Below are 19475 nucleotides of genomic sequence, written 5' to 3' on the forward strand. Positions count from 1 at the left end.
CGTCTCTGTCGCGGGATGTGCGTTCGTTTGTGCAGTCCTGTGGGATTTGTGCTCGGGCTAAGCCCTGCTGTTCTCGTGCCAGTGGGTTGCTTTTGCCCTTGCAGGTCCCGAAGAGGCCCTGGACACATATCTCTATGGATATTATTTCGGATCTCCCCGTCTCTCAAAAAATGTCGGTCATTTGGGTTGTTTGTGATCGCTTCTCTAAGATGGTCCATTTGGTACCCTTGTCTAAATTACCTTCCTCCTCTGATTTGGTGTCATTGTTCTTCCAGCATGTGGTTCGTTTACATGGCATTCCGGAGAACATCGTTTCTGACAGAGGTTCCCAGTTTGTTTCGAGGTTTTGGTGAGCCTTTTGTGCTAGGATGGGCATTGATTTGTCTTTTTCCTCGCCTTTCCATCCTCCGACAAATGGCCAGACTGAACGAACCAATCAGACCTTGGAAACATATCTGAGATGTTTTGTTTCTGCCGATCAGGATGATTGGGTGTCCTTTTTGCCTTTGGCTGAGTTCGCCCTTAATAATCGGTCCAGCTCGGCTACTTTGGTTTCGCCGTTTTTCTGCAATTCTGGTTTCCATCCTCGTTTCTCTTCAGGGCAGGTTGAGTCTTCTGACTGTCCTGGTGTGGATACTGTGGTGGATAGGTTGCAGCAGATTTGGACTCATGTGGTGGACATTTTGACATTGTCTCAGGAGAAGGCTCAACGTTTTGCTAACCGCAGGCGCTGTGTGAGTCCCCGACTTCGTTTTGGGGATTTGGTTTGGTTTTCATCTCGTTATATTCCTATGAAAGTCTCCTCTCCTAAGTTTAAGCCTCGTTTCATTGGTCTGTATAGGATTTCTGAGGTTCTTAATCCTGTGTCTTTTCGTTTGACCCTTCCAGCTTCTTTTTCCATCCATAACGTATTCCATAGGTCATTGTTGCGGAGATACGTGGCACCTGTGGTTCCATCCGTTGATCCTCCTGCCCCGGTTTTGGTTGAGGGGGAGTTGGAGTATATAGTGGAGAAGATTTTGTATTCTCGTATTTCGAGACGGAAACTCCAGTACCTGGTTAAGTGGAAGGGTTATGGTCAGGAAGATAATTCCTGGGTCTTTGCCTCTGATGTTCATGCTGCCGATCTGGTTCGTGCCTTTCATTTGGCTCATCCTGGTCGGCCTGGGGGCTCTGGTGAGGGTTCGGTGACCCCTCCTCAAGGGGGGGGTACTGTTGTGAATTCTGTGGTCAAGCTCCCTCCTGTGGTCATGAGTGGTACTTCGGCTGGTTCTGTCTATGAGCTTCCTCTGGTGGATGTGAGTGGGGCTGCGGCTTCTGAGTTTCCTTCCTCAGGTGACGAGGTTAAGTCGTTAGGTGCTGCTCTATTTAACTCCACCTAGTTCTTTGTTCCTGGCCTCCAGTCAATGTTCCAGTATTGGTCTTGCTTTCTCCTGGATCGTTCTTGTGGCCTGTCTGCCCTGCATAAGCTAAGTTTTGCTTGTGTTACTTTTGTTTGCTATATTTTCTGTCCAGCTTGCTATATTGGTTTTTCTTGTTTGCTGGAAGCTCTGAGACGCAGAGGGAGCACCTCCGTACCGTCCTATGTTAGTAACTATCAGGTCACTTTGTGTGCTCTTAACCACTAGGTCCATTGTGGTTCTGAATCACCTGTTCATAACAATTTTCACTGCGAAAGATCCAATCCCACAAAAGTAGAAAAAATACGTCTTAAATGTACCGTTCTAGCTATTCTTTTCTAGTTCTAAGGCCATCATACAATAGGTTTGTTCCTTAGCCCTGGAGACGATTCATAGGGTGCAAAAATATTATACTGGATGGATGAGAATAGAGTCAGAAATGACTTCTTATCCCAAATGTTGCAAAAGTGAGAATTGATTTACTAAAGGCCAAGCTTCATACTGTCATGCAGCTGCAGTGCAGTACAGCGCAACCTCCACCAGGGGGAGCCTGGTAGGGAAGTCAGACTGCACACACAGAGCAACTGAACAGACGCCACCTAGTGGTGAGAGCGAGGTCAGGAAAACCAAGTCAGAACACAACAGTACAAAAGGATTTAGACAGAATGGATAGTCAGGACATAGCAAGGGATCAATAAACCAGAATGGGCAAAATACGGTACAATAGGGACAAACTGAAACGGAGTCAAAAAGCCAAGCCAAGAGATCAGAACCAGGGAGTCAAGCAGATATACAGACAAACAAAGAGATACTGGGAAAGGGCAGGCAAGGGGAGATAACAGACACAGGACAAGTCAGGGTTCACAGTAGGACAAATCACGGGCTTCCAGAGTCAGGTTCACACGCCAAAGACAGAGCTATAGCTGACACCACCCTCTGGATACCTGGAAGCTAAATAGCAAACCCGAGCCCAGAATGAGGCAGAGCAAAGTTAACCCTTGACATGATCCACCCAGAGAAAGGGCAGACAAGACTAAACACCGGAACGGATCATGACACATACAATAGGTAGAAAAGAAGAAGAGAATCTGGCGAGCAGGTGGGAACCTCTGGATTATTTATTACACATGGGTCCAGCACATTACAGCTGTCATCTGTGCATATAGTTCATTTCACAATTGGATCTTAAGCAATGTAAAACATTAGCTAAATTAGTATTACAGCATTTATTACATCAGAAACAGAGATTAAATTATGTCATATTTTATGCTGGATTTGAGATATGAAACAAAGCAGAAAGGGATTTTTCTGTCTGTCTTGTATCAATTATTAATGCCCCAGTCCCCATTAATGTCTAAATTATAAGCATTATTTATCATACTGTAGTCCTTGGTGTTCAAACGATGGGAAAAAAAAGAAACCCAAATGTCTGAAATAGTGAAGATTGTGTTATTTTATATGTCGCATAGCCCTTTGTTGATCAGTAAAGTTGAGAATCTGATTTAAGTACCCTTTCACAGTTTCCAAACTCATGTAATTAAAAAAGAATATATAAACCTCTTGGGGTCCACTGGATAATTCAGCCTGTATGAGGCTTATTAAGGCTTATTGTTGGCTCTATTAATGCAGCTACCGCATTTTACAACTATTATAATTTACAACTGTAATGAGATTTATTTAGGGGCCAATTGTAAATGTGTAAGAAATAAAAACAACAAGAGCCTCCTTCGACCTCATATATTCGCTTTAGCCATGGAAAAACGTATTTCAAGCTAGTTGGATACAGTAAAGTAAAAATTATAACATTTATAGATGCTTAAGCAAATCAAAGATAGTGAACCTATAATATTGGTGACCATACAGGTCCTATAGGGGAAATGTAACAAACAGTCATGGCCGAAAATGTTTGCACCCTCTAAATTGATCCAGAAAATAAAGTATTTCTAACTGAAAATTGTTGCAAGTACACACTGTCACGGGGCTACCGCGACAGAGAGGTTCCAGAGAATCGCAGCGCTCTGGGCCTTGTTCATACACAGTGAACAGAAGCTCTTCTCCTGTATTCTGACCTGGCTGCTTTGTGCCAGCAGTGCAGGACCTTATTGCTGAGTTGCTGAGAGCTGGGTCTCTCAGCTGAAGTGGATTTTGTAATCTGATCCTCTATATAGACCCAGTCCTGACTTCAGCTAGTGTCAGTGATCAGTTCTACTGCCTGGCTTGGAGGGTGAAGGAGCGTAGTGTTGGTGTTGGAGGTTTATTTACAGAGATTGGTGTCTGCAGTTTTGGTTGCATGTTAAACCTGTTTTCCTTCCTAAGTTTATTCCTTCTCTTCCCTTCTCTGTTTTTTCTTCTGTGGTTGTGTGAGCATTTGGTGAGTTTGAGACTTTTAGTTACCTTGTCTGTATACCGTTATTTGTTGTATTATTACACTGGTGCAGTCCACCTCCTTTGGGGGGGAGAGGGGGCCACTGATTGGGCCTGCACAGGAGACAGAGATACGCTGGCGGCTCGGGCCTCCTAACCATCATAGGTACCCCCGAGATAAGGGAAAGCCAGGGCCCCATTAAGTGGTAGGGACAGGTGTGGGTCCCAGTACGCTGTCCTGCCCCTTTATCGCCATTTACAGCGTGACACACATGTTTTGTTATATACATGTTTATTTCCTTTGTCTGTATTGGAACAACAGAAAAAAAAAAGTAAAATTGGACATCATTTTACACAAAACCCTCAAAATGGGCCGGACAAAATTGTGAGTAAAAACAACTTTGTTTCAAGCATGTGATGCTTGTTCAAACCTACTTGTGGCAAGCAACAGATGTGGTCAATATGAAATTCACAAATGAAACCAGATATAAAGGGGGAAAATTGACTGAATCTTTGCATTGTGTGTTTGTTGCGTGTCACACTAAGTATGGAAAACAGAAATAAAAGAAGAGAACTGTCTAAGGACTTGAGAACTGAAATTGTTTAACAATATCAACAATCTCAAGGTTACAAAAAGTCCGGATCTAAATACTATAGAAAACCTGTGGAGAGAGCTTAAAATTGCTGTAGGGAGAAGGCACCCTTCAAATGAGTGAGATCTGGAGCAGTTTGCAAAAGGAGAGTGGTAAAAAAAATCTAGTTGAGAGGCGTAAGAAGCTTTTTGATGGTTAAGCTAGTAAAGTATTAAGGCAAGTGATATACCAGAGGTCTGTGGTTGGACAGCAGCGTAACAGGGACAAGTAGTATAAGTGGTCCAAGAACTAGGAGACAATCCACGGTATTGGGATGGACACAGCAGGTAAAACATCTCTGCTTTTTTCTCTGTGACTTTTTTGAATTTTTTGGAGGATCTTTGAGTCCTCTTTTTGTGTCGGTGAGCTTTTATTCAATGTTTAGCGTTAGGACTGGCAAATTGTAAGGACCCGTGACGTGGGTTGCCAGCTTACGTATTGAGGCCCCAATATAAACTAATACCTTACATACATTGATATGTGGTTTTCTTTTTGCACTTTATCTTGCAGGGCGCAGTCGGACCAAGATGGCTCTGTAAACCATTGGCCTCTGTTCGCACAGCATGCATTTTGTAGCACTGGGCAGCCCGCCTGTATGTGCGTTACTAATAGGCTGCAAACCAGATGCTCTGCATTGCGTGTGTGAATTATGCCATATACAGACTAGTATCTTTTATCTTTTTGTGCACTAATGCCAAACAGCCAACACTGGATTGAAAGTGGTTGTTACATCGGTATTTTTTGCACCTGTGTGTTTGCCATCATTTATCGGGTCCGCTGCGCCCTGCTGGTGCATTCAGTTGGAGGCTTCAGCAGGTAAACATCTCTGCTTTTTTCTCTGTGACTTTTTTGAATTTTTTGGAGGATCTTTGAGTCCTCTTTTTGTGTCGGTGAGCTTTTGGACACCAACTAGCTTAATATATATTTGGCATCCGGCCACCTAAGACGGCCAACAAGTCCTGAGCACCCTGCACTTGATCTATGAGAGACAAGCAACATGAACATTTTGTTAGTTTAATAAGAAAAAATATATATTGCACAGTGTTCACTCTATATGGCTGTACTACCAGAATTGTAGATTTCAAAAATCGCACAGCATGTATGCCATCTATGAACGTACAGCTAACAAGTAAGTCAAAATACATTATTTCCTTGAAGAACAATCCAGCAAATATAGTTTTCTGAATCATCTGATTTTGTTAGATGGTCCAGATATATTGTCAGATTTATAGGTCCAATAGCATTTCACCAGTAGTGTCCATAATGTAGCATGTTAGAAATTATAGACAATAAAAGAGTAAAAAAACGGAACTACAAAAATATATTTCAACAGACAAATAGACGAGCTTAGTCTTGTATACTAGGGACATGCTCTGGTACATAGAGATACTGAAGATAAATGGGGAATTTGAAAACATATATTCTAGGAATTGTATGTAAAGGTTATAACCTCTGATAAAATGTCCAGTAATACAAAGAAAGAAATCATTATGCTGAATACAAAAGAGTTGAACATAATAAGAATAAAACATTGAAGGCTGAAGGTTCAAACAAAGCATTCAAGGCTTAGAAAGGAAAGCTAAAATAAAATCCGGTTAGCACAGAAAAGCAAATTGCTAGCGGCAGTAAAAAAAAGAAAAAAAATACGTACAACATGATATATGTGTGTGATGATGGTAAATCCTGGCTAGCCTTACCCTGGAGGGGCGTAACACTAGAGCCTCTGTTGGTGAGGATAGGCTTGGGACGTCAGAGTGGTCACCATGACAGTCCCCGATCTGCAGCCACCGACCAATGGCACAACCGCAAACTACGAGGCTCCGAGGGCAAAGACAGATCCGTGGTCAGGAAGTTCAAGGTCGGATCAGGCAGCACAGATTCAGAATACAGAGCCGGGGTCAGGAACGAAGAGGTCAGGCCAAACAAGTAAACAAGGCAGGTCAGTGACAACAGAGACTAAACAGTAAAGAACCTTGACAGGGAACTTGACACAAACTGCGGCTAGGGCCTTTAGCTATGGCATGGTGTGGAGGGAGGAACTGCCTAATATATTCACTGCTGGATGGGGATAGGCCAGGGAAGCCTCCCTACAGGTCCTGTCTCCCTATAGCCGGGTGGAGCCTCTCCAGCAACACAACACTGATGAGGCAGCTCAGTGAGATGGTTTAATATTGAGAGGAGCAGAGCGGTGCATGCAGTGAGTAGAACGGCAGTCATAAACTGGCATGACTATATATATATATATATATATATATATATACACACACAATCATTGAGTATGTGAAAATTAAACTGCATTATTGCTATATAGTGTAGACTATGCTTATAAAATGAAATAACTTAGTGCACAAATTGGCTAATATGTGTCTGCCCACCAGCCATGACAAGGCAAATTTTCTCTGATAGGACCTTAACCAAGTTTGCCCTGTCTTTGCTGGTGGGTACACACAAATTGGTCAATTTGTGTGCTAAGTACTGCTTCACTCTTTGATTTTTATATAATAAAGTATTTGCAGCTTGCACTTGTTCACACTTGCTTCATTCTGTTAGGAGTTGGACAGTTTTTGTTGTTTTATCGTATACATTTGGAGGTAGTGACTCACTCCTTAATTGGCTAAGCATGCCTCCCATTAGTCTAAACCGGTTTCTAATGAGCATTGGATCCTAACTTTAAATGTGTAGGTCTTTGGCCCGGGAGAGGCAAATCTGATATATACATGGTTTTGATCTCATCCGAGAAAAGTCTCCTTGTCATGGCTGGTGGGCACACACAAATCGGCAAACTTGTGCTCTAAGTATCTTCAATTCATGACCATATTGTATTTAGCACTAATGCAGTTTAAATTTAACTTATTCCATGCTTGCTTATATATTAGCACACAGAGCGCTGCTGTATTCTTTGGTTTGTATTTAGTACAGCCACAGCAGCTTGCAGCTGTTCACACCGTGCTTCATTTGTTAGGAGGTGCTGGTCAGCTTTTTGTTGTTTGTTTTTTTTGTGGTACATAAATATATATACTATACAGTGTATAAAGAAAAGATGATCATGGTGCTAAAATTTAGAGTCGTCTGAGATATAAAACAAGTACTAATCTGTGGTCTCCAGTGAGCTGTTAGAGCTGGACATCATTCATGATGACTATACAAGGTTCTTCACCCAATATTACTTACTTAACGCAAGAAGAAATAGAGCTGTATCTGAGCGAATTACATATTGATCATGCCTGTGGCCCAGATGATATTTATCCCCAGGTTTTAAGGGAATTGAGTTTAGTAATTGATAGACCACGGGATCTCATTTTCTTTGACTTTCTTCTAACGCGGACAATATTGGAACATTGGAGGATGGCTGATATTGTATCAATACCTAAGAAGGGTGAAAAAGGTGAAACCCATGTAACTACCGTCCGGTAAGTTTAAGATTGGTTATGTGTAAAATATGTTAAAGGATTCTAAGAAATAACCTGCAGAATTTTATGGAGGAGAACAATTTAATAACTCGTAACCAGTAATGATTCATGAAGGAACATGAAGAGGTCTTGCCCAACCAATATACCGGATTTCTTTGAGTAATTAGAGGGAACCTGTCACCAGGTTTTTCCAATATAAAGTATGACCTGCACTAAAGTTTTCTGTTACTTCTTTCTAGTATGCTGTATATCTGTCCCTAATTTCCAATGCAAGGCACAAAAAGACATTTTATTATACTCGGTCCAGTCCGATGGGCTCCCCTGGTTTTGATCCGGCGCCTCCTCTCTTCTTACGATTGCCATCGTTTTGTGTGGAGGAGGCGTCCTACGTCATCCGCACAGTGTCCATCATCGTGTTCCCGCTCAGGCGTACTTCTCTCTACCCTGCCCAGTACTTTTGTGGCATGTATGCGCCTGCAAAGGCCAAAGAGCACCGATGACCCAAAAGTAAAGCCGGATCATGCGCGTTACAGTACTTTGCTCTACCATCGGCGGGGCACAGAGAAGTACACCTGAACGGGAGCGCGATGGAGGACGCTGTGCGGTTGACGTAGGACGCATCATCCGCATGAAGCAGGGAAGGAAGATGGCGTTCGTAAGAAGAGAAGAGGCACCGGATCAAGACCAGAGATGCCCATCGGATCAGACAGCGCCGTCTGTGGTTATGATAAAAGGTCTTTTGTGTGTCTTGTAGATGGATAGGGAACAAGCACACGTCAAATTAAAGAGGGCTGAAAGGCGCTGACTCTATATTGGTAAAACGAGGTGACAGGTCCCCTTTAAGTGCAAGTCTAAATGTTGTTCAAGCAACTGATGTGATGTAACTGGATCTGTAAATTATGTTGCGCCAATTATGTTGCGCCAAGCCTACAGCTCAGAAGAGGCGCTGGGGATTACGGCAGGAAGGAGGCTATATCCATTACCACGGACTACTGACATGGCCTCTGGACCAGGATCCTGTGAACTAGTCTGATTGCCGTATGTGGACTCAGGAAGGAATTTTTTCCCCCAATGTGGAGCTTACTCTTTGCCACATGGGTTTTTTTTGCCTTCCTCTGGATCAACATGTTAGGGCATGTTAGGTTAGGCTGTGGGTTGAACTAGATGGACTTCAAGTCTTCCTTCAACCTTAATAACTATGTAACTATGTAAAATACTCACTCTTCTCTGTTTAATTGATTACATTTAATTGTTCATAACATGCATTATTAAGAATTATATCAATTTGATATTTCTTAAAATTGATTCATTATATTTGATTTTTCGCAAAACTCATTAATTGATAATATTTATTTCATCAATCATACTGTTCAGTAGTTTCCTGCCTTTATTTGACCACAATAGACTTTCCATTCATAGTCAATACCTAAATTTGAATCTTTTATTACAAAGCATATTATGTCGATTGTACAAGTGGCATTGCATAAATGTTATTTTTTATTACATTATTGTTATTGATTTTACCTTATTTTTATTAATTTTACTTGTAAATACAAACATTTAGTGCATAAGTGCACATCTACAATTTACAGGAGCCGGAGCTGTCAATCAAGAAAGGGTAGGTGGAGATACATGTAAAGAAGAAGAGGGTAGGAGGTGAACTGAGCCGTTTGGCCCAACCAAGGGTGCACAAAGCATCTCATTACACCTCAATAGACTATAATATTAAGATTTTCTATTAGGGCTATGTCCACTAAAAGGTGATGTGCTTAGGATGGACACTTATTTTGGTCTGAGTCTGACAGACTCCCTTGAACCCCTTAACGCAAATCAACATATATGTATATATATATTTTTTTTCTGGGGTGCCTAAGTATGGCGTTGGCTCAGGAGATCCACACATGTGGGAAATGCCGGCTGTGATACACAGCCAGCATCTGTGTCTTACAGCAGCAACCAGAGTTGAGTTCCGATCACTGCTGTTAACCACTTAAATGCTGCTATCTCTGACAGTGGAAAGTAAATAAAATATGCGTGGGTGCTCATGCAGACTGGCTTTCATCGGTCTCCTATAATGCAATTGAGGGGCACCAATGAATTACCATGGCAGCAAGGGGCCTACTGAAGTATGGGTAAATACAAAAATATATATCACATGCCTCTCCATATTAAAGGGAATTTTGTCATTGAGTTTTTGCTACCTATTCTGAGAGCAGCATGATGTAGAGACAGAGATCCTGATTCCAATGATGTGTCACTTACTGGGCTGCTTGCTGTAGTTTTGATAAAACCACTCTTTCATCAGCAGGAGATTATCGCTACAGGACTAGTAAACCTGCTGCTTTGTAGTCCAACTCCACCCCCAGCACTGATTGGCAGTTTTTGCTGGTGTGGGCGGGGTTATACACAGCTCAGCGTTCAGAGAACTGTGAGATCTGCAGCAGATAAAACACGGATTTTATCAAAACTACACTAAGCAGCCCAATAATTGATACATCGCTGGAATCAGGGTCTATGCCCCTATGTAATCCTGCTTTTAGATGGGGTTAAAAAAAAAATCTGGTGACAGATTCCCATTAATTAGTACATCAAATATCCCTTTAAGGAATACAAAACATTTCTCAGTAGACATTGCATAAAAAAAATTACACTACACTTCAGATTAACTGCAATAGCTGAGATCAGATGGCAAATATGTAGAGAAATGACGCAAGCTGCGAATCCGAGCATACAAGACGGATTCCATGTCATATTCATTAGCAGCGTATGAATACCAGGGAGAGAAATATATCAATACCCAGGCATTCATCTTACAGACCGCAATCATTCATTACATGAGGCAGAAAACCAATTTTGCCAATATTTCCTCTGCAAATGCATGAGGGTATTCTAAGACATGAAAATAATGAACCTGCAAACATTCTCTATTGTACATTTGTAGTAAAATGTGTATTAAATGACATACATTACATACAACTCACAGCCGTCACCTGGTTACTAATGGTTTGTGCAGACAGAAGCTCTCTCCGTCTCTCTCTCTCTCTCTATATATATATATATCATTGATAGTACGCATGTGTTCTTATGACATTGTACCATGCAGCATCCCAGGGGAATTGCAGTCTTCTAACATGAATATAATGAAATCATATGGGGAACAGGTGCAAATTTTATGAGTTTAACAAAAAAAAATTTTCCAAGAATTATTCTCTTCATCCATCTTCATAGAAATGCAAGCATCTCGCTGATGGTGATAAATGCAGTACGGAATTTGCAATTAATAAAACCAGCAATCTTTCTCAGAGTAAGAGTAATTGCATGAGATCAAAAACCGCGCATGATGGAAAGCGTGGAGAATTTTAATATTGTATTAGGTGAACACATCCAGACATGAGGACTGAACTATCTGATACTGCCCCTTCTTGTCTCTACAAAGAGATGGACATACTTCCCCTTGAAGAACATGCGTATTGTAATGGGTAATGTAAACTGTGATATGCGTTAATAGTGTTGGTGTTGTGCTCTGCTCGACGGTAGGGAGAATAAGGCCGGGATCACACATGCGAGAAACACGTCCGTGTCTCGCATGTGAAATCCAAGCTCTGGCGCCGGCACTTGGGAGCGGAGCATGCGGCCGCATAGCAACACATGGAGCCGCACACTCCGCTCCCAAGTGCCGGCGCCAGAGCTTGGATTTCACATGCGAGACACGGACGTGTTTCTCGCATGTGTGACCCTGGCCTTAGAGTTAATGACTGGGACCAGTCCAGAGTGGAAGGGGCTAAGATGAAGGGACAGAGATAGTTTCATGTCAGATAGGACCCAGTGTGCGTCTGAAGAAGACCTAAGGTATGGTGAGTAGGCAGTGCCACACAACATACAGTAAGTGACCCTGAGTGGAAAGAGCTAAGATGAAGGGACAGAGACAGTTTCCTGTCAAAACATCAGATAGGGCTCAGTGTGCGTCTGAAGTAGACCAAAGGTCTGGACAGTAGGCAGTGCTGCATGACGTGGGTGTCCCTGTGTGGAAGGGGCTAAGGTGAAGGGACGGAGACAGTTTCCTGTCAAAACGTCAGATAGGGCCCAGTGTGCGTCTGAAGTAGACCTAAGGTATGGACAGTAGACAGTGCCACACAACATGAGTGCCCCTGAGTAGAAAGACCTAAGATGAAGGGACAGAGACAGTTTCCTGTCAAAACATCAGATAGGGCTCGGTGTGCGTCTGAAGTAGACCAAAGGTCTGGACAGTAGGCAGTGCCGCATGACGTGGGTGTCCCTGTGTGGAAGGGGCTAAGGTGAAGGGACGGAGACAGTTTCCTGTCAAAACGTCAGATAGGGCCCAGTGTGCATCTGAAGTAGACAAAAGATCTGGACAGTAGGCAATGCCGCATGACGTGGGTGTCCCTGTGTGGAAGGGGCTAAGGTGAAGGGACGGAGACAGTTTCCTGTCAAAACGTCAGATAGGGCCCAGTGTGCATCTGAAGTAGACAAAAGGTCTGGACAGTAGGCAATGCCGCATGACGTGGGTGTCCCTGAGTGAAAGGGGCTAAGGTGAAGTGACAGAGACAGTTTCCTTTCAAAACATCAGATAGGGCCCAGTGTGCATCTGAAGTAGACCTAAGGTATGGACAGTAGACAGTGCCTCATGACACGAGTGCCACATGAGGTGGCTAGCGTGAATCAGTAAAGAAAGTAGGAAAACCAATAGGAGGGTGATCAATCGGTGATGGGTCCTGGGAGAGGACACCTAGCAGTACAGCCCAGAGTCTGTAACTCAGAGAGGTAAAGGATCAAGACGGCACATAGTACAGGAGAGGAAGAGAGTGCCATGGGTGTGAGTTCCAGAGCGTCAGTAGCAGATAAGCCACCAGCCATATTGGCAAACTAGTTCCTTTTTGAGAGGAAAGATGATGTGGAATCATGTGTTGAGAATTGGACTCCTGCTATCTAGACTGCGATACTGAGCTGAGTTGTGGTGAAGTACAGAGAATCATTGGTGATGGAGAACAAACAAGTGAAGAGAAAGGAATTAAGACCGTGTGTGAAGATGCTCCGTATAGTAAAGGAAACATTTGTAAAGTCGTGTATCCGCTAACTATTGTACATACGGTAATTCCCACAAAGTTATTATCAAGTAAAAAGTTTTTTTTCGACTGGTGGTCGTCTCCCTCATTGAAGTCCTCAACATCATGTCCTGGCAAACCAAAATCATTAATAACATGTGGCATGCAAGGGTGTTGTGCCCCCAAAGCACAAGTCAATATACCCAGCCAGGATCCCCACTTTCATGCAATGTGCCAGGGTGTAACATAAGAGCACCTGGCTAACGGCTACTGCCCCGCACCACGTTACATCTCTAGAAAAAAAAATCTTCGAGAGTGCAAGTCAACAAACGTAGCAAGCGAAAAAGAAAAGTCCCTGGATCCGACGGACACTGTCTGACTACTAATCTATACTGCCCTGCTTCGGAGAGTGTAGCAGGAGCATCATTATCCTCTTATTCCCTGTCCCGAGATTGCAAATAGTAAATTAAAGAAACAAACTGGCTTCCTGTCATCTCTTTAGGTGCCCAAAGAATAATGCCACACTTTGGCAAAATAACTAAACAAATGTGACGACCATGTATTCTGTTGTCACGTCAAACATTCGTTGGGTGTCCATAGTGTTTAATAATAAAATACTATTGCTCAATAATCAATTCACTATTTCCCTATCTCTGGATTGTAAATAGTGTATTGAAGAAGAGCCAGAGTGGATACATGTCATGTACTTGGCTGCCCAAAGAACAATGCCATACATTAGCCAAATAACTATGTGCTGTCAAGAGTGGTGAGAAAATGCCAGAAATGGCATATTTTGAGCAAACTGATGTTGCAGAAAAAGTAGGAACTTTTCAAAGCTTTTTTCACCAGTAATCTAGCAAAGAAGCTTTGATGGTAACGCCCCTTTCTTTTAAAATAAGTTGTGGAGACAGATTCTTAGTGAGATCTAGGTCCAGCCCATAGATCTTATTTTTGATAATAAGCGCAGGTAAATCTGACAGCTGTGCGCTGCAGCCCTCAGCTGTCTGGTTTATCTTGACTGGTTATCACAAATAGAGGGACCCCCACGCTGTTTTTTTAATTATTTAGGTAAAAAATAAAAAAAAACGGAGTGGGGTCCCAAATATTTTTCATAACCAGCCAAGGTTAAGCAGACAGCTGGGGGCTGGTATTCTCAGGCTAGTAAGGTCCATGGATATTTCGCCCTCCGCAGCCTAATAATAGCAGCAGCCCCAGAAAAGGCGCATCCCTTAGAAGCCCAAATCTGGTGCTTTGTTTGGCTCTTTCTGCTTGCTGTGTTAAGTTGGCAAGCGGGGTAATGGTTTTGGGGTTGATGTCAGCTGTGTAATATCAGCTGACCTCAAACCCAAGGGTTAGTAATGGAGAGTCCTCTATAAGACACCCCCATTACTTACCCCATAGTCAAAAGTATTAAACACACACTGAGAAAAGTCCTTTAATTGTACAAAACACTCGCGCCCCTCTTTTGCCCATTTATTACCTTTAAAAAATAATCAAAGGGGTCCTCCGTAAATCTGTCCCACGGCGATCCCCGACTCTGCTACATCCGGATGCAGTGCTGAACGATGACATCAGTAATTAGAGTGGCTCTTCCGTGCATGTATTTGAAATTTAGAATTTACTTTGGAACAGGAACAACATCTCAGAACGTCCCACATTATGTTGCAACAACACTGGTTAATACTCTCATCAGCGTGTGCCTGCTCTTCATGCTTTCAGCGATAGCAGGCAACGCTGATGAGAGTACTAATCATCAGCCGGTGCCTAATCGGAGGTAATCTTTTCACTGCCGTCACAGCTGTTGATTCACACTCTGTCCTCTGTGTGATAGCGTGGGAACCCACAGAGGTCCGTGATACTCAGCGGCTGTGACTGGCGGTGACTTCAGTAAGGTTACCACCAGTCAGAGCCGGTGTTTCCATGCTGTCAAACAGAAGTAACAGAACCGTCGGAACACCGGATATTCGGGTCCCCCATTCACCTGAATGGGGTCCTGGTTCAGGATCAAGTTCAGGTACTGTTTTTGCACCCAAACCAAAACTTTTTAAAATAAAACTTGGCAGAACCCAGCAAATCAAAATATCCACTTGTCGCCAATTCCCAGTCTTAATAAAAACAACTAGGTTTGCTCCTTTCTTGTGAACATCTCTGCTACATTTTATTTCTATTATCACTGTCCACCAATTCACCCACACCCCTCGCCCCGGCAACAGACATGGTGGAGGAGTGGGTCTTCTTTCTTCAAACTGCACCTTTAACCCAATCCCACCTCTCCCTCCCTTATCCTTCCCTCTTTTGAAGTCCACTTTATCCACATCTACTCTCTCTCCAACCTCCAAGTGGCCATCATATACCGACCTCTGGGCCCGGCCACTGCCTTTATTGACTAATTCTCCACCTGGCTTATTCACTTACTCTCTGTTGACATTCCCACCATCATCATGGGTGACTTCAACATCCCCACTGATACCCTTCAGTCAACAGCCTCCAAACTTCTGTCCCTTACTTCATCTTTTGGACTTACTCAGTGGTCCTCTGCAGCCACCCACACAGACGGACATACACTAGACCTGGTCTTCACCCATCTCTGCTCTCTATCTAACTTCACCACCTCCCCTCTCCCTCTATCCGACCACCATCTGCTCACCTTCTCATCCCTGTCTTCCTCACAGGTCACCCATGTCCAGCAACATGCGCACGCCCCGCAGAAACCTTGCCCACCTAGACACCCACACACTCTCTGACTCTATTCTACCACTGGCATCCATATCCTCACTCCATGATGACACAGACAGTGCCACTGCTTTCTACAATGCCACTCTTGCATCAGCTATTGACACGGTTGCCCCTCTCGTTCATGGCAGAGTGCGACGTATCAATAGAAAACCCTGGCTCATTAACACCACTAAAAAGCTCCAGCAAGTGTCCAGGGTTGCAAAGCAGCATTGGAAGAAAGCACATTCGCAAGACGATTTCACTGCATTCAAACAGGCAACACTCGCTTTTAAATCTGCTCTCATCTCTGCTAAACAGGCCTACTTCACAACCCTCGTATCTTCCCTATCCTACAGCCCTAAACAGTTATTCAAAACCTTTAACTCCCTCCTCCGCCCCCCAATACCCCCTCCAACCTCCCTCATCTCTGTTGAGGACTTTGCCACACACTTTAAAAATAAGATCGACCAAACAAGGCAAGTCTTCATTGTTCAACCACCAGAACCCCTTTGTATACCAGACCAATGCCCAAACCCCATAACCTCCCTATCCGACATCATTGAAGGGGGCTTAATTGTCTCCAAATCGCACCTCACCACCTGTGCGCTCGACCCCATCCCTTCCCACCTCCTCCCCAACCTCACCATCACACTTATCCCATCCCTAACCCACCTCTTTAACTTATCACTAACTTCTGGCACCTTCCCTTCTGGTTTAAAACATGCCACAATCACGCCTATCCTTAAAAAGCCAGCCCTCGATCCAACAGCTATGTCCAGCTATCTCCCAATATCACTGCTCCCATTCGCTTCCAAACTCCTGGAGCAGCACGTCCACGCTGAACTTTCCTCCCACCTCTCATCTAACTTGCTCTTTGACAATCTACAATCTGGTTTCCGCCCCCATCACTCAACTGAGACTGCCCTGACGAAAATTACTAACGACCTACTTACAGCCAAAGCTAACGGACAATACTCTGTACTCCTCCTTCTAGACCTGTCCTCTGCTTTCGACACAGTTGAACACCGCCTCCTGCTACCGATCCTCTCCTCCTTTGGCATCAAAGACCTCGCCCTATCCTGGATCTCCTCATACCTTTCCAACTGCACATTCAGCATCTCCCACTCCCACACTACCTCCTCATCCCATCCTCTCTCTGTTGGAGTCCCCCAAGGCTCTGTTCTAGGACCCATACTCTTCTCAATCTATACACTTGGCCTGGGGCAACTCATAAAGTCTCATGGATTTCAGTACCATCTTTATGCTGATGACACTCAGATCTACCTTTCTGGCCCAGACGTCACCTCCCTGGTGTCCAGAATCCTGGAGTGTCCATCAGCCATATCCTCCTTCTTCTCCTCTCGCTTCCTCAAACTCAATGTGGACAAATCTGAACTAATCATCTTTCCTCGATCTCATAGATGTTCCTTACCTGACCTATCTATCACAATTAACGACATCATGCTTTCCCCATACCAAAAGTCCGTTGCCTCGGAGTAACCCTTGACTTCGCCCTGTCCTTCAAACCGCACATCCAAGCTCTTTCCACCTCCTGTCGCCTCCAGCTCAAAATTATCTTCAGAATCCATCCTTTCCTCAACTGTTAATCTACTAAAATGCTTGTGCATGCCCTCATCATCTCCCACCTTGACTACTGCAACATCCTTTTCTGTGGCCTCCCTGCTATCACCCTTGCACCTCTCCAGTCCATCCTTAACTCTACTGCCCGACTAATTCATCTCTCATCTCACTACTCCCCTGCTTCCTCCCTCTGCAAATCTCTTCACTGGCTCCCTTTCCCTCAGCGTATCCAGTTCAAATTACTAATACTGACCTATAAAGCCATCCATAACCTGTCTCCTCCATATATCTCTGAACTAATCTCCTGATATCTTCCCTCATGTAATCTCAGGTCCTCCCAAGACCTCCTTCTCTCCTCCACACTTATTTGCTCCTCATCCAATCGCCTCCAAGACTTCTCCCGAATATCCCCCATCCTCTGAAATTCTTTGCCCCAACACATCCGACTATCAACCACATTCGGATCCTTCAGATGGAACTTGAAAACCCATCTCTTCAGGAAAGCCTACAGCCTGCACTGACACCGCTGCCTCCTCATCACTACCGGAGCCACCGCCTCACCAACACCGGAGCTCCGGCAGCCCTCAACCTACTGTCTCCTTCCCCATAACCCTGTAGAATGTAAGCCCGCAAGGGCAGAGTCCTCGCCCTTCTGTATCAGTCTGTAATTGTTAGTTTGCTTACTGTAAGTGATATCTGTAATTTGTATGTAACCCCTTCTCATGTACAGCACCATGGAATCAATGGTGCTATATAAATAAATAATAATAATAATTACTATTTTAAGTGTCTAATACTGTATGTGGTTGTTTATCTTCCTATACAGTTCGGTTTACATGCACTAGTGTTTCCCTGTATCTAGCATCTTATGGAGAATTACCGTATACTGTATGTGCTTTCTATCTTTTTACCTAATGAAGAAAAGCTAACAAATAAGAAAACGTAAATGCTGGGTATGAGAAAAATGAAATGTAATAAATATAAAAAAAAGCATTTAATCAACACTGATGAAATTATGCACTTATGCACTTTTATATATTATTTGTATTTTCTGCGAAAAGCTCTTAATATTATTTCTACAATGTAATTATCTTATTTGTCCTATTAATTATGTTTTCTTCACATGTTTTTCTCAGTAATGTTATTATTATAATCACAAGGCATATCCTAGCTTGATGTATTGTTGCCATTCTCAGCGGTTGGTGCACGTGTGCCTCCACGCCTCACTTCCTGTCTCCATTGTCTGTATGCAGCTGTGCATTCCTGGTATGCGATATTATACACCCTCACCCCAGATATACATAGTTTGGCTTGACTAACAGGAAACATTTCACCAATTGTGCTGTGACTGGCTGAGTTCTGATCATATGAAGGACAGACTGGACTGAATATTTAGGAAGCTTTGGGGCTGATTACAACCATGACCCCTGAAGAAGCTGCACATGCGAAACACACATTGGGGGTTGGTAGCCGGCTAGCAATTTTTGGCACAATGTGTGTAAAGATTATCCCTGGATTTTTGTCTATATGTGGTGTGATGTTCTGTATAGCACTTGCATTTTGTATAATTGCATTTGTTCACATCCATATGTGATTTATGGTGACCTTTATTATTACATTCCTACATTTATATACATCCACAATTTGTCATTTGAATCTTACAATCTCTCATTTGAATCTGTGGTATTTCTGATGATCACACAATTCAGAAATCATTTAAAGAAGCACTCCCATCATTGTTTTTATTATCTTACTATATTGCAATCATCATATTATATAGCACTGTGTACTTACAATTACTCCTTTTGCTATTTTACCCATTTAATTCTTATCTCTTACATTAGGTCTATGACATCACATGATTTAAAACAGACTATTTAAATCCTTCTAAGCTCTTTGTAAAAAAAAAACAGGAAGTCTCTTTTCCCTGAATGAGTCATCATTAGAAGTACAATTCTACATTACTGCAAAATAACTAGCAGGCAAGCTCAATCTCCTCTTCAACTCCTGACCCAGCTTATCCACTCCATCCCCTGCCAGGGAATTTGCAGTAATGTAGAATTGCAGTTCTAATGATGACTCATACAGGGAAAATAGACTTTCTGTTTCTACATAGAGCTTAGAAGGATTTAGCTAGTCTGTTTGTAATCACATTATGTCATAGACCTAATAGAAAAGAGAAGAATTAACTGCATAGAAAGGCAAAATAAGCAATTGTAAGTACCCAGTGCTCAATAATATGATGACTGCTATATATTACGAGAATACAAAATTTGATAGGAGTGCTACATAAACATTTGAACTTTACTT

Source organism: Ranitomeya imitator, chromosome 9, assembly GCF_032444005.1.
Source record: "Ranitomeya imitator isolate aRanImi1 chromosome 9, aRanImi1.pri, whole genome shotgun sequence".
Lineage (NCBI taxonomy): Eukaryota > Metazoa > Chordata > Amphibia > Anura > Dendrobatidae > Ranitomeya > Ranitomeya imitator.